Here is a 15,178-nt window from a genome sequence, read left to right as displayed (position 1 = left end):
CCGCGGGCTGCGCTGCGGCAGGGGCGGAGGGGTGGCTGGGCTGTAGCCGGAGGGGGACAGGGAAGGATGGACCCGGGAGGGCAGGGCCTAGGCGTTGTGCTTTTTAACAGCTCTTGCTCAAGGTGGTTTACGTGATGCTCTCCAGTCCCCCTGCGTCCTCACGCAAGCGCTTAAGAAAACGGGTTTAGCAGTTACAGTGGGGACCGGATTCGAGCCCGGGTATTCTTATTCCTGGCTCTGGTTGTTACTGCTTAGGACTTCTGCTGCCATAAAGTGGTGGAAATAGGCTTGGTATCTGCCTCCCAGAGAGACTGCAGGTGTTTCTGAGTTTGTAAAGCATCTGGGGAGACCTGGACAAAGCGTTACAAATAAACATGACGCTGTTATTGAGATGCATTGCTGGTTTTGCAAGGAGGAGGCCATCGCCTTCTACGAGGACCGAAGTTGGAAGCTTCTTTGTGCTGTTAAAGCGGAAAGGCTGATGTCAGCCTAAGGGGATTTCAAAGCAATGCTGTCGAGACCTTTGGAACAGGGCATGAAAAGCAGCAGAATTGTGAACGGGCCCTCTCCTCTGCCTGCAGTCTTGAAGCAGGTCCCTCGTGTTAGTTACTTTGTGTATAAAACCCGCATGTATATCAAAGAATTATTCACAGCTTGCCATGTCTGACATAAATTTTTGGCCCCTCAGTGCTTCATCACAGGAGAGCAGTGTTAGGACCGTGGTTCCAAATTCCCTGGCTCTGCCGATTTACACATAGACTTCAACATTCCAGTGCCAGTTTAGTTTCTTAAAGGCCCGACACTTGTTTGAAGCAACAACTTCTTTCTTAAGGTAGTGGATCAAAATGGGTCAATTGAAAACTCTGATGTGGGTCTGAACTAAGAAATGCTGTCACAGCATTGTTGCTGGCTGACATCTGTAGGACACTGCTTTCCACAGTGGATTGATCCATGCCCTACAGATACCCAGCAGGCCGTAAAGGCCCTTACTTTACTAAAGAGCTTTACAAACTGATACCTTATAATTATTGACAGGGGCAGCGAAGGTTACTTGCTAATAGAGTTGCTCAACGTTTCTCAGGATCAGGTTCAGTTTTCCTCTTCTGTATCTCTTTTCATTAGAACTTCATCATTTCCATGGTGAAATTTTCCATGCTGGACATCTGCCTTGAGGTAACGATGTGTGTAAACTGTATGTTGGCCAAAAAACTATTCTTTGTCAGCTCCACCTTCTCACGTTTTACCACTTTAAGGTTTTCAGAGATGACTGGATACAGGCGGCCTGGACTTCTGTTCATCTGATTAGGACTGGATGGAAACCAAGTAGAAAAGGAGGAATCGAACTCAGTTACATGAGTTCTTGACAGAGTACAGCAAAATGCCAGGGCATAGCCTAGCAGATGAGTACTCTCTGGAGTTGTGGAAGATCAAAAAGGTGCAGTCCCACTATTAGCTTTAGCCACATTAAATTGGACTAAATGTAAGGTGTTGCCACCTTCTTCTGTGTTCACCATGAGCTGCCTGGCCCCCACTGCCTCTGATCTGTTGGTGTTGGCAGCTGAAAGACTCTGGGAAACCATCCCAGGAGACTGATGTGACTGAAAACCAACCTGTCAGAAAATAAAAGAGAAAAGTTTTCAGGTCACTGCGTAGCTGCCTGAAGAGTAGTACTTGCTCACAGGAGGTGACAGGTATATGTGGCTGAGCTAAAAATCTCAAGGCTCGGGTTCACAGGGCTGGCTTAGATTAGATTAGTGTGTGTGTGTGACATACTGGCTTATTTTTAACTAACATTTCTGAGAAATCGCTGTGAGTTACAGATGTGGACAGTGAACAGCCTTACAAGTGTTGAAAGATGCGCTGATTGTTACCATCTTGAATGTTCTTTGCCTGAAGTCGTTATATTCCTGTGGGCCTGCGGCTGGAGCGAAACCTGGCCAGGGCCCCTGGCATGCTGGTATGTGCTATGGCATACACTGAAATGGCAAAGCAGTGAGGTTTGGTCTGAATTGGTCTTTATTTTTTTCTTATTTTTGCAGATCAGCCATTTCCAAAGAAAAGGCTCCCAAAACTCAAAAGGCTCTGACAAAATGTTTGATCCCTGGCAGTAAACTCTGGCAGTCTTGTCTCTGACCAGCCCTTTGGAAAAGGGAGTCAAAGCTTATCTGTCAGGTCTGTCTGTCCGTGTCAGGGATGCACACTGTCGCTCTGGCGAAAATGAGCTGCAGGCAACTAAACAGTAAGAGATCGAAAAAGATTCCTGTTTCTTAGCTACGGTTTTCAAAGAACTTGACTGATGGGCTTTCTCCTCAGAGCTGCAGGCTGTAGCATGATTTTTTTTGTGTTGGGGTGGGGGCTTATTTTTTTCCAGTAATAGCTTTTCCAGAACAAGACTGTGTAGCTAAGCTGGTGTGCTGTCTATGTGATTTTTTTTTTAATTTTTTTTTAATAGCCGCTTGGCTCTGAGGGGACACCAGGTGCTCAGATGTATGAGTAAACTGTCCACACCTTTGTGAGTTACTGTGTAGTGACTGGGTGGACTAAATCTGTGCCAGTGCTTAGCAGGTTGCAAAATTGTGGTAAAGGGCACTAGTCTAGCTGCCTGTGAAAGAGGCTGAGCCAAATGCATTTTACCTCACATTAACCTTGAGATAAGATGGTGTAATTTGCTGCAAGATGAATGACTGCTGTTCTGTTGATGGACTTGTTATGCTGCGATGACTTGCTGATGTGTTTGAACTGCAAAATCAGGCAAAGAGAAGTGGAAAATTGAGACAAGGAGGGTGGGATTAGGTATTAGCTGAAAGCAGAATAGTAGCTGGACAAAGAGAAGATGGATTGGACGTGAAGCTGTGGTTTCAGAGGAGAAACTTGGCTGGCTGAGCAAAGAAAAATTAGTAGGAGAGCAGGGTGGTAGAGAACCAGTGTGCAGGGGGAGGAGGGAGAGGCAGGGTGAGCAGCCAGTAGAGTGGAACTGAAGCGGTCTGGAGAAGAAAAATGGGAGACCTGGATGAGGAGCTGAAAAAGTGGGGAAGGGCATGGAAAGGCAGGACTGGGGGGGAAGCAAAGAAGTTGAGCTAAACAGATGATGCGTCTCTCTACTCTGTTTTCCTTCTGCCCTCCAAAGCCTGTGAGGGAACCGTGTTTCTTCTTCTCCCCTGCAATCCATGAGGATCTGTGAAACCCCTGGGAAGATGTCATCCGTCTGGCTTTAAGCCTAATTGCGTAGGTGGCCCTCTTCTGCTCTGTTTGTTAGCAGTTGTCCAATGACAGCATTGTTGTGGTGCTGGGTGCATGTGATGCGTCGTGGCAGCTTTTTTCTAGTTATTAAAAAAATCTAAGTTACAAGCAACAAAATTATAGCATTAAAAGCACTGCTGAGGCTTTGATGTCAGGAAATGCCAAAATTAAAGTCATTATTTAAAATTAGTAACCGTTAGAGCGCCATTTCCCATTCTTGCCACAGGATGTCACAATTTCTCCATGTATGGTCCAGCACAGTCTCCTAACCTGGGTGGTGCCACTTCACTGCTTCTATTAAATGTGAAATGATATAAAATGAATTTGGCCCTTTGACCCATCCAAGGTAAGCCCTCATTTTCGTTCCCTCTCCGATCTCCACGTGGTTTGCTAACTGTTTATAATAAACACCTCTTTCCAGGTGCATGATTCAGAAGGAGTAGGAAAGCAGCAGCACGAGGCTGCAGTCAATGTGGTGGCTAGGTTTTTAATCCAGGAGAAAGGGGCCTTCCTCCCAGCCCATCAGAAGAGGTGGTGAAGGAGAGTGAGGAAAAGAGGAGGAGGAGGAAGCAGACGTAAGTCTCAAAAAGATGTGAGAAGCCAGATGCTGTGAAATCTGATGTTTTGTGGATCTGGGCCTTGTCTCTCTGCTGGCTTTTAGCTATAGTAAGGCATTATATCCATTGTGGAATACCTCACTTGTAACTCATGACATCTTTTGTAAAAATGGCCTTGGACTACTGATTGTGGTAAATGGAGCGTTGCCACGGTGAAATATTTTGTTCCTTTGTGCTGTTTTTACTGAGAGCTCTGCTAAGACAGGCATCTTGAGATACAACTACTGAAGCGGAAAAAACAGATGAAAGTCTTTATAGGAGACCTGTTTTGTCTTGCTTTTCTTTTCTTAGTATGACTGTTGGCACATTTCCTGTACTAAAGCAATCTACAGATGAGGATAACCTAAAAAGTCAAAGTTCAAAGAAAATGAAGTAGTAGTACTTTGTGATCACAGTTAAAGGATTCACTTCAAAGCCTGCTAAAAGACTTGTGTAATGGGCTTGATCAGCACTTAAAAAAAAAAAGGAAGGCAGAATTTAGGACATTTTCAGCCCATGCTTTAGAGAAGTCCAACTTGTGACAAAAATCTAAGTTTGCCATACTTCAGGCATCCTCTGAAGGACATCCATTTACTTAACTTCACTTAGGTCAGCTTTGGATGAGATTCTTAATGAACAGGGATGACATTTGGATTATTTGCTGGGCTGAAGTCAGGAACATTGTTGTCTCACCTCAGTAGCAAAAGGATCTTGGATTGAACTCCTTAGGGAACTAGTGAATTCCTAGTGTTCTCACTCCTCCCATGCAACACTCAGAGGAATAAATGGCAATGCCAACATGTTAGCTTGCAGCTTTCGCGTTCCAGTGTGTTAAGACATTTCTTTTCAAAATTAAACCTCAGATTCTTCAATCAGCAGAGGAGATGCTACATCCTAGTCAGAAGAGAACAACCAGAGGAACGATTTGATAGAAGGGAACTATTACATTGACTTAACAGACAGGATTTCATCCCATATTTCTGGATATTGGGATGAGCTTGCATCTTCAAAGCAATTCAACTACTTCTTGCTTCTGGAGACCTGCATGAGGAATGTGCTAATAACTGAGTTGTGATCAGATTCTGTATCTGCTTTTCATGATGTTTGGCTCCAGCCTTATCATCTGTTTGTCTATTTAAAAGCTAAATAAATCAACAACTGTATTTGCTGGTAACTGCCTGTTGAGCTGGGGGGGAGAGAGAAAACCCACTGACTGCAAAAATGAAGTCCAAGTGCAGGGAGGGGGGGGGAAGGCAGGCAAGAGGCAGCTGTAACTAGAAGGAGCTTCAGGAGGGATGGGAGATATTTTAGAGAGTGGCAGGGGTTCAGGTCACCACTGAGTTCTGGTTCTGGTGATAACTGTTTCTGTCAGCTCCATGCTAAGCTGAGAGAGGACAGTTCTTTCTTTAAAGGGCAATCCTGAAAACCATTTGGAGCCTGTTAATGGTCTGGATGGGATAGATGCGAATTGCCCTGTTTTACTCAGCCAAGCCTGAGGAGAGGCCCTACTGAAGTACTGATCTCTTCAGCACTTGACTGGTGCTACCTGTTCAGCCTGCAGGGATGCAGGGAGGGTGCTGTCACCGGCAATGACCATCCTGGCCTGGCCCATCGATCATGCTTCCCGACTCTGCTCTCCCGCAGACTAGCCAGGGGGCCAGCATGACTAAGAGGGGTGGTGACTCCCTAAGAATGTAAAGGGCAGTGATGTGCGGAAACAGATTCCACAATCTGTAAGATTGTAAAGGAGGTATGTTTATTCAGCGCTAGGCAGCACTGGGGGTAGTCCCACCAAAGTCACGCGCACTGCAACGCGGCAGCTTGCCCTGTTTATATGTAGCAAAGTGTTACGTGGACATGAAGTTTCCCAATACGCCTATACATAGGCATAACCTGTCCCCGCTTCGTATTAAAATTAGTTTCAAGAGGTCATTTCCATAAGTCCCTCCCGCCTGCACATGCTCAGTGATTTGAGTCGGTGGTCTTCAGGGGTCGTTTACTTCATCCACTCCTCTTCTTCACCTTGTCTTTTTGGTGAACTCCAGCTTCTACCCCCCTTATTCCACTGTCAGAACAACACAGCCGGTACCAACTGGCTCCCCATCCTTGGCTATCCTCATATCGACAAAGTGCCAGATGCTTTGTTCTCCTACAGGCCTTCCAAGGCCTGTAACAAAGATGGGCCATTTGCTACTAATCTCTCCTCTTCCACGTTCCCCACAGTGTTAGTTTCTTATCTATAGTTTACTTCATATGATTAGTAAGTTAACCTAAAACACAACGCTAGCAATTTAAGATGGAGCTACAGTTGGCTTCACAAAGGTCCTTTTGTTAACCCTTTAGCATCCCTTCAGGTGGTAGAGAGAAAGTTGTCTCCTTGAGCTAAGGGGATCTCTCTACCCAGAAGCTCAGGAGTCAGTAGCTTGATTTTTACTGGCTGCTTGATGGATGGTTTGTCCTAAAGCCCACAGTAGCACAGGGTAGCTCAACAGCTCAGCAGACAGGGAGACACATAGTATGTATTTATCTGACATGTCAAAAACTATACAATGGAGTACCTTGCTGACCCCTGCAGCATTTCTGCTCTCCTTGCTCTTTCTCTGTTGTTTGCCACGGTGCCTGGTCAAGTCTGGCTTCCAACTAGTTGGAAAACTTTTTCAAGGAGTGAATGTTTGTGCTCGCCTGATCTGAAGGGGGAGCATCAGGGACTCTTGATTTTCCGTGACCATTTTAGCCACTCTCTTCATGGAAATTAAATAGCTGGACAGAAGTGCTATGGAGTCTCATTTCAGCTGGTTATTATAATAGAGTATAACTCTTCCATACACTGCACTCTTATTTCCTCTTAAACAATTAGTGCAACATGATCTTAATCCTGTCTATTAAACCTTCCCAAAAAAGTGTTTACTAATCATCCTTTAATTGCAGTCACTGGATGGAGGTCAGCTGAGGGCTAGCACACATCCAAGGGCGCAGGGGAGGCCTACCAGAAATAAAAGGGTGAGACAACAGTGACGGGACACTCAGGCCCTGGGAAGATAAAAAGCTAGAATTGGGTAGGGGCTGAATAGAGCCCTTTCAAGGATTGGGGAAGGATGCATAACTATCGCTTCCCTCGTGTAAGAAAACAAAGCCTGTGCTCTCTCCAGTCTTGAAAGTTCCCCTATCTTTCCCCTCTGCCTTTGCCTGCACCCACACAGCCCTTCCCGCATCACATCCCAGTCTCAAACAGTGGAGACTGAACAGGGGACAGTACAGGATCTAGAGCACATCACTGGTGTCTTGATGTATCAACTGTGAGAGCGTGATAGGAACTCGGAATCTCGCGTGTTGATCTAGAAGCATCCCCTCTTTGATCCCAAGGAAGTCTTTGGATGCACCCCGAGGAGAATCAGACCTGGAAGAATACATTCTGGGTTTTAAATAAGGAGCTGGAGTTGTCAAAGTTAATGATGTGCCAGTCCAGACAGGACGCATTGAGTAAAATCCAATGTTTGTTACACAGAGTAAGTGCTGACCCAAGACACTCAGTACTTGGAGAAAATACTGCACAGCATATTGAAAAACAGGGCAAAATGGTCAGCATATGAGCTTGAGCTGAAAGTTGAGATGAAATTTTCTGCCATGTAGATGACTTGTGTTCTCACGTCACTTTTTAAAAAATAATTGTAGTCCAGCTACATAATAGATTTAGGAAGATGTCAATGTAAATAGGCCCTCTTGAGAATCCCTCCACCTGCATATGGAGATGCCGTAATGCTTCTTCAAATCTGACCCTTAAGCACCTGATAGTCAAGTCCAGTTGATTCTTGGTGGGAATAAGGATTCTAAAGATCTTTCCAAAAGTGCCAATAATGCTCACTGGGCTCACTTAGAAATTCTTCTCCTGGATCAACAATAAGAAAAGCAGAAGAACACAAGTGCAAGAGAATTAAGTGATGAAAGTCAAAGTCCAGCTTGACCACTGATTTGAAAGAAATGGCTTAAGAGCAACTGAATTTTCTACATTATTCTGTAACTTTGCAAGTAACAGCTGTGGGGATTCCAAATGGATTCAGAAGATGTGTAATGTTGCAGGCTCTTTACAAGCAGCTTGCAGCATTGTACAGCATATGTCTTGATGCAATATTTAAAAGCAGCGAGATGCTGGGATGTGAGCACATAGAAGTATGCAGCTGCAATCAGTGACATCTCAAAAATTGAATGACTCATGTATTTGTAAATACTAATGATTCCTTTCAGGCTTCCAGTTAGCTCCTGCAGTTTGTTGTGAATGTTAAACTGTTTGCTATAGTGGAGCTTCACATGTCATAAAACATGATCAAGAGAGACTTGAATAGATTCAAACAAGCCAGATTTGACACTGACACAGACATCAAAGTGGCATGCTACCAAGCAGAATAAAATTCTTAAGAGCAGCAACACCTAGGGGACAAAAAGGACGATTGGAATGTGTGCAGTGGAAAAGAAGTGGACCTACTGTATTGCTGCTTCTCAGTTGATCAAGAGCTTAACATCATTCGTTGGAGTTGTTCAGAAACACTGCCTGGTTTGTAGCAGAACCGATCAAGGCTGGAAGTTGGTATTACAGAGTATTTAATGGAACTACAGTAAGGCATTTTTTTCTTCAATACTCAGGGAAGTGGACTTGGGTTCTGAATGAGATTTCCTGTAACGCGTAAACACAGATCTTGGACAGCATTTGAATTTTGTGGGGTGACTAATTGGAGATCATCCATGCACACATGTGGTGCTATGTCTTAACAGTGGCTCAGCTGTCTTGACTGCTTGGGGTCACATTGTGATCAGTTCTGACAATTCATGCAGGGGTTATGGAGAAGTTTGAAAGCCTTACTGTTTGAAGTCATGAGAAGTGAGAATGAAAGAGGTTTCTTGTTTGGAAAGAACTATATAGGCAGCTGTCTTGGTCAACTGTGAAGTGGAGGAAAAAAAACGTATCTGAGGATTCCCCCGAGAGACTAATATGTATCTCCATCACGCCTAAACACTTTTAAACGTGGCCTATTTTTTTCTGATTTTTAACTGAAAACAGAGGGTCTGACTGCAGTGGAGGGACAGACCTTTGCAGATTCATGTCTTTTGGAGGATTAGTGATGTTGTTTTCCAAATACAGGTTAGGATTTTCTGACTTACCAAGCATAGTGACTGTCAGAAAATACACACTTGTCTTCTTCAGCCACACTCTTTTGTTGTAGCAAATGCAGCCATTTGAGTGCAAACACCTGGCCTTTCCTTCCCAGGAGTCTGTGCAATGGGATCTATTCCAGAATGCTTGGATTTTCATGGGTGTTCCCTCCACAAAAGAGAGCAGCTGATCAGGCATCCCAGCAAGCATGGACCAGGTAAGCCTGACCAGGCTTGAAATGTGCATCCAACATCAGCTGCTGCACATCTGCAGTGTGGAAAAGCTGCCATGTTGCCAGAGGCTCAGTCGTTCTTGCCTCCAGTGCATGTGGAAGAGTCAGGTCACTTTGTGGCATGGTACCAAATGCTAGCTTCTTTCTTTTGCCATGTTACCAGGGAGATTGCATACTGCATTTGCTGATCTGGCTTTTGCAGTGTTGCATGCTTGGCAAATTCATAATCTTTACTAATATGTTTGGATATGCTTTCAGCAGGCAGTGAAAAGAAGAGGCGTAGCATGAAAGTGATGATAGTCATAATCTTAGCACAAACTGGGGAGAGATGTGCAGAAAAAAACTGTGAGCACGTTAAGATCCTTTAAGTTTATACCAAAGCCAAGCACTGATGTCTCCCCTCCCACCCTGCATGAACATCCAGATTTCACTGGAAAAGTCATTCATTGCTGGAAACTGTCTCTCGACTGTAGTATAAAAACATTGGTTTCTTGGCAAAAGCAAGCAGTGGTGGCAATTCTTGAAATTAATTTTGCTGCAAATTTTGATTGGGACAAGATTTTCTGTTCTGCCTGTTGTTGCAGGAGGGTCACTATCTTCTTTACTGTGGAGGGTTAGGCCACAGAGTCCTGGTCCCAGCATGAAACCCCAGAATTTCTGGGATGCTGGGGGCCGAGTCCTGCAATGTGGGAGGCAGCAGTTCTGGTTCTAAAGTGGAAAGTGACTGCAATCTTGTGAACTGCCTTCCACCTCCAGCCTCTGACGCTCTGAAGATTTGGCTGAACTTCTGGCAAGAGATGATCTGTTGCAGTACTAACTTGTAGGGCATTCAAAGAAACAGAAATGCCTTAAAACTAATCATGATTCTACTCTTGTTTCTTTAAGGGCTTGCTTGCCGATGTGGAAGGATATTCTATCCATACAGCCTTTCAAGGTGATCTCCCAGGAGGGGATGGTTCAGTCCTGTGGTACAGCGTGCCTGCATACAGAATTCATGCCATAGTCCTGAAACACGGGGATTTGCCTCTTCAGCCCGGGAAGGGACTGGCGCATCACTTCTTGAGGCGATTTTAGCCCAGTGAGCCACTTGCCTTCACCTAAAGATGGAGTTTGAAGCTTAGAGGGGATGTAATTAATCACCTTAGAGTCTCTTCCACTGTACTAGACCAGAGCAAAGGTCCTTCTATCCCAGCATTCATTCTCTCCCGGGTCACACTGCTGAGCTGATAGTATTCGGTAGTTTCAGGTCTGCAACTCGGATCAAAAAAAGAAACTCCATCTTGTACTTGGGCAGTTAATATAATAGGCAACAGGGCCCTGACAAGTCATATTGCTCAGAGGATTGAAGTCCTTTTTTTTCCCCCATGCATAGCTGAGCGTTGACCAAAACCCCAGCCAACTGCTTTGACAATCAGACACAGCGCATGGTTGACTGGGCTGCTAGAGCAGTGGCTGTCTCGTGTTTACACTAAGTCAAAGACAAAAATGTTTCTCTAGACCAATATTAAATCGGTTTCTTTTTTCAAGATGGTAAAGGGTTAGTGGTTCCCAGAATAGGCACTACATGCAAAATATCAAAATACCTTCAGCTTTGTTTCACCACACAGATTTTCCACAGCTAAATTTACCTTCTATCGTGTATATCAGAAGTGTGAGAAATCTGGAAAACCCTGGACTACCCCAGACTGCTGCTTTCAACTGACATTGATAGGGGCTTACCCTACCTAACAGTAGCAATGAATGTAAATATATTTTTGAGGTTCCTTGAAAAGTCTATCCATTTGAGTTCCTCTAACAGACAAGTACTTATTTTTTTTGGACAACCATGCTTTCCATGGGCTGAAACTGAAGAAAGAAGCCAACAGCAGTGCCACTGTGATGTTTACACATCATGAGTCACTGCTATATGTTCTTTAATTCTGATAAAGGGCTGTACAGGGAAAATGATTTGGAACCCTGTGGCAACTGGGCAGTCTCCCCCTGTTTCACCCATTACTCCTCTAAACATAGAGCTGTAAATGTCCAGCGCTATCTGTAGTCCTTGTACTCTCACATGTGGCACCAAGCTGCCAAGTGATGTGGTAGATTGAGGGAGGGTCTCTCTTCATTATCTCTTTCAGAGACTCTGAGATTTTCACTGAATCTCCTTCCCTGGGTACTGGATCTGACAATTCTCCAGCAATCTCAGCTCAGTAGCCTGCCCTTAGTGATTCCTCTTTGACTGGTAGATAAATCTGTTCATCCTGACACGTACTCTTTAATATAATTCTTCTGCCACTGTCAGCAGCAGGCAGAGGACAAAGGGAAAACAAAAAGCAGCAAGCTAACGATCAATCCTTAGACACAATGTAGCGTCAGAAGAGAAAAGGCTGTGATCTTCCCTCTGCACTGTACTCCAAGTTGGTGCAATCAGTATGAAAACATGTTAACTGCACTTTAATGGCAATTCCTTTCCTTCTCCTCCCTCCCAGCCCCTGCCCCTTCATCCCACCAAGAAGTGATTCCTTCTTCCAGGGTGATTCTGTTACAAACTATTACCATGCAGGCAGCATGGCCAAAATAGCAGTGCTCCTCCTTAATCTATTTGGAAAGCTGCTAAAGTTAAAATGAAGTACTGCTTGCAGAGATGTTTAGTCTCCACAGACCATATCTTTGTGCAGACTCCTTCAAAGTCTTCTCCCAAGATGGCTACATTTTAAACTCCCTCTGCCCTTGGTATTCTGTAACTCTGGCAAGAATAACAAATGTGTTTTATTTGGTCTTTTCCTGGTTTCTACAGGCCAAACCAATCTCAAAACTTTTTTTTTTTTTTTTTTTTTAATAAAAGATATTGTTAAATAAAAGATGCCATTCACTTGCAGACTTGGGAAACCCCCGTTGACTTTTTTTTACCACAGACTTTCCCTCAGAATTTGTGTTGCTATCACACCTCTACCTAGGCGTTTGGATAGTGGCCAGCAGATAAAGCTTTAGGAAGAAAAGACAAAGCTAGCTAATTGGAAAGAAAAACATACTTAATATGTTAAAAAAGGCACTGCTTCGGACAGCTGATGCATGCTTTCGATAGGCATTTGAGTCTCAGCTCCATCTTGCAGCATGTTTGTGTGCATTTTGGAAAAGCGCGTTCTGGTCAAGGTATGCATCCTGTGCGTCTTCCAGTTCATGGTGCCTGGCTGCACAGCCTCACAATGTGTGTGTGCTGAACCAGGAGGCTGCGTGGGCATAGGTCAGTCTGAACAACCTCCCCACCCAAATGGGATAGCTGAGGACAGGCCACCGGGATTCATGGATAGTTAAGTAGGTGAGGTGAGTGTTACGTGACACCATTTCATAGGCAATCTCCTCAGGAACCTGCGTTTCAAGGAGTCGCATTGTCAGGGTGCCACAGAGGTGCCTCGATGGTGAACACAGGCGAGCCTCATCTACCCATGAGATGAAAATGTGCTGCTTTGGACTTCTGGAAAAGAGCTAGGTTCAACTTCTCATCTCTCTTTGTGAGAATGAGGGGATCAAAAAAGAATCCTCTCCTAGCATTTACTCATTCAGGTAGCACAAGTCAGCGATGTTGGCATTCACCTTGGCAATCCAGAGAAACAGAAGAGCAAAATTGCTCAATGGAGAATGATCTCACTTCTGTCCTGGCTTATTGGAAGGGTAAATACTGAAAATAATGAAATAATTCTCTTGGACTTGCCCAGGGTCTTGAAAAAATGGGGCTGCTTAGTATTTCATGGCTTGTGTAGAGCAGGACCCTTTTCAGTCTTTTACCTGACTGGAGTGTTCAGATCCCTAGCAGATATTTTGAGCTCCTAAGTTTTGCTGAGACTGGGAGCATGTAACCTGTTTTATAGGAGCTACTGCTATTCACTCCTCATCATGGAGCAAAGTAAATACCTCTGTGACGGACAAGTATGGGATAATCTGCCCCAAGGGTAAAAAAATAATCCTGAAAGCCAGAAATTAATTAAATACCTAAACCGCTGGGTTTCTGTCCCTCCAAATGTTCTTGTCAGTGTTCCTGTAATTTTGCATCCTCTTAGTACCAGCTATAAGCTGCCAATTCTTCTCTGACTCTTGCTATGCCGCATTAAAAGGCACAGCAGCTGCATCCCAGTGGGCATATTCTTCTTTTCCCCTTCCAGGCTCTCAGCAGTGTCACATCTGCTGATGTGCAGCCATTCCCACATTACCTGTGTGGGGGCGTCCCTTTGCTCTACAGCGTGCCTGCCAGTCTGTACACGTGCGACTGTAAGGCTGTCATCACCAGGGCTGGTTGCAGGCACCAGTGTAGCACGCGGTTGCCTGTGGGAGCTGACAGACTGTGGCAAAATAGCCAGGCTAGTTTTGTATATGGCAGAGACCTGGAAGGCAAGAGTGGCTGCTGATGCCTGGTCTGGGGCAGACTGCAAAGGAAAAGCAGCTCTCTATCGTTTCCCTTATCACCCATGGCAGGGACCGGCCAGGCTGGCTCCCAGCCATGAAACGGCAACACTTCACGTTGCCAGTGATGACAGCTATGCTTGTATGTGCAGTACCTGCACAGCCGTGTGTTCTTCACTCCCACGATCTCGTTTTCTGTGCACGACTGTGATAAAGAACTGGGCCCCCATTTTCCCCACTGAGTAGGAAAAAAGAGCTGGCGGGAGTAACTATGGTGGGAGTAACTATGACTCTCTTAAGACGGGATCATAGTTACTGACCGGGCTTAGCTGCGGAGGTCCCACCTCTTCGCTGGATGCCCTTCGGAGTAACTAAGAGGATCTCTGCCCTAGTCTGGGAGTTATAGTTCCTTCCTCCCTATCGATGGGTTTCACTGATCATTCAATAGTATTTAAAATAGTGAAACAAATGTGCAGCATCGAGGCAGAATCAACTCGTTGCCCAGCTCCTATGCTTATGGGTAATAGTTGGGTGCAGTCTGACAGCCTTGGAGGGTGAGGTTGTCAGGCTTTGACTCACCCTTACACGGACGTTTCCAGATGTGTATGATCATAGAATCATAGAATCACTTTGGTTGGAAAAGACCTTTAAGATCATCGAGTCCAACATTTAACCTAACCCTGCCATCCCACCACTAAACCATGTCCCTAAGCACCGCATCTATCCTTCTTTTAAATACCTCCAGGGATGGGGACTCGACCACCTCCCTGGGCAGCCCATTCCAGAGCCTGACAACTCTTTTGGTGAAGAAGCTTTTCCTAATGTCTAGCCTAATGTTCACACCTCTCCAAGTCTCAGAGGCAGTACTATCAGCCTGTGCCAAGGGAGGGGCTGAGAGCAAAATGGAGAGGGAACTCTCACCAACAGGGGTTACAGCCCCCTTTCTACCATTGCCATCAACACTTACCCTGGGCTCCAATGCTGACCTGCCATCCGAAGGTCCCAGACAAGAATCCACTGTGTCAGGACTGACTGACTAACTGGGGAGAGCACGTGGGAAGAGCCTGCTGGGATTGAAAGAACTAGGACTCTAGCCCATTGTCTATCGAATCAGCCATTAACTTTGTAATTGTATCACTGATTGGCTGCAACCAAATTGATTTTTTTATCTAAGGTGGGTGGCAACAAAAGCTTGGAGGAAAGGTGGATAGGCAGGGTGCGGTAGTATGTTGGGACCTGAGGGCTCGGTATCATGACGTGTCACACTAAATTTACCTGCTAAAGACATTGACCACCAGTCTTTGCCAAGGTGGAGGGGCCACCTTTACTTAACCCGGAAAAGGAACCTGTAATTTTATGCATGTTCGATAAATAGCTGGCTAGAACTTCCTGATTACGGAGGCCTGGCTCTGGCGGAACCGACATCCTGTCAGCTGCTGCTTTTGCGAAGACCACGTTGGTTGCTGACGCCATTTTTTACCCTCCTGCGCGCTCCCTCACTTTTTCTTTCTGGCTCGTTAAGTATCGAGCGTTCCTGCAAAATGGCCTCTTTGGACACGTTGATTGATTGTTACAGAACGGGGA

This window comes from Egretta garzetta, unplaced genomic scaffold, assembly GCF_000687185.1.
Source record: "Egretta garzetta isolate BGI_Z169 unplaced genomic scaffold, ASM68718v1 scaffold85, whole genome shotgun sequence".
Classification (NCBI taxonomy): Eukaryota; Metazoa; Chordata; class Aves; order Pelecaniformes; family Ardeidae; genus Egretta; species Egretta garzetta.
Note: the sequence above shows the minus strand (reverse complement) of the source record.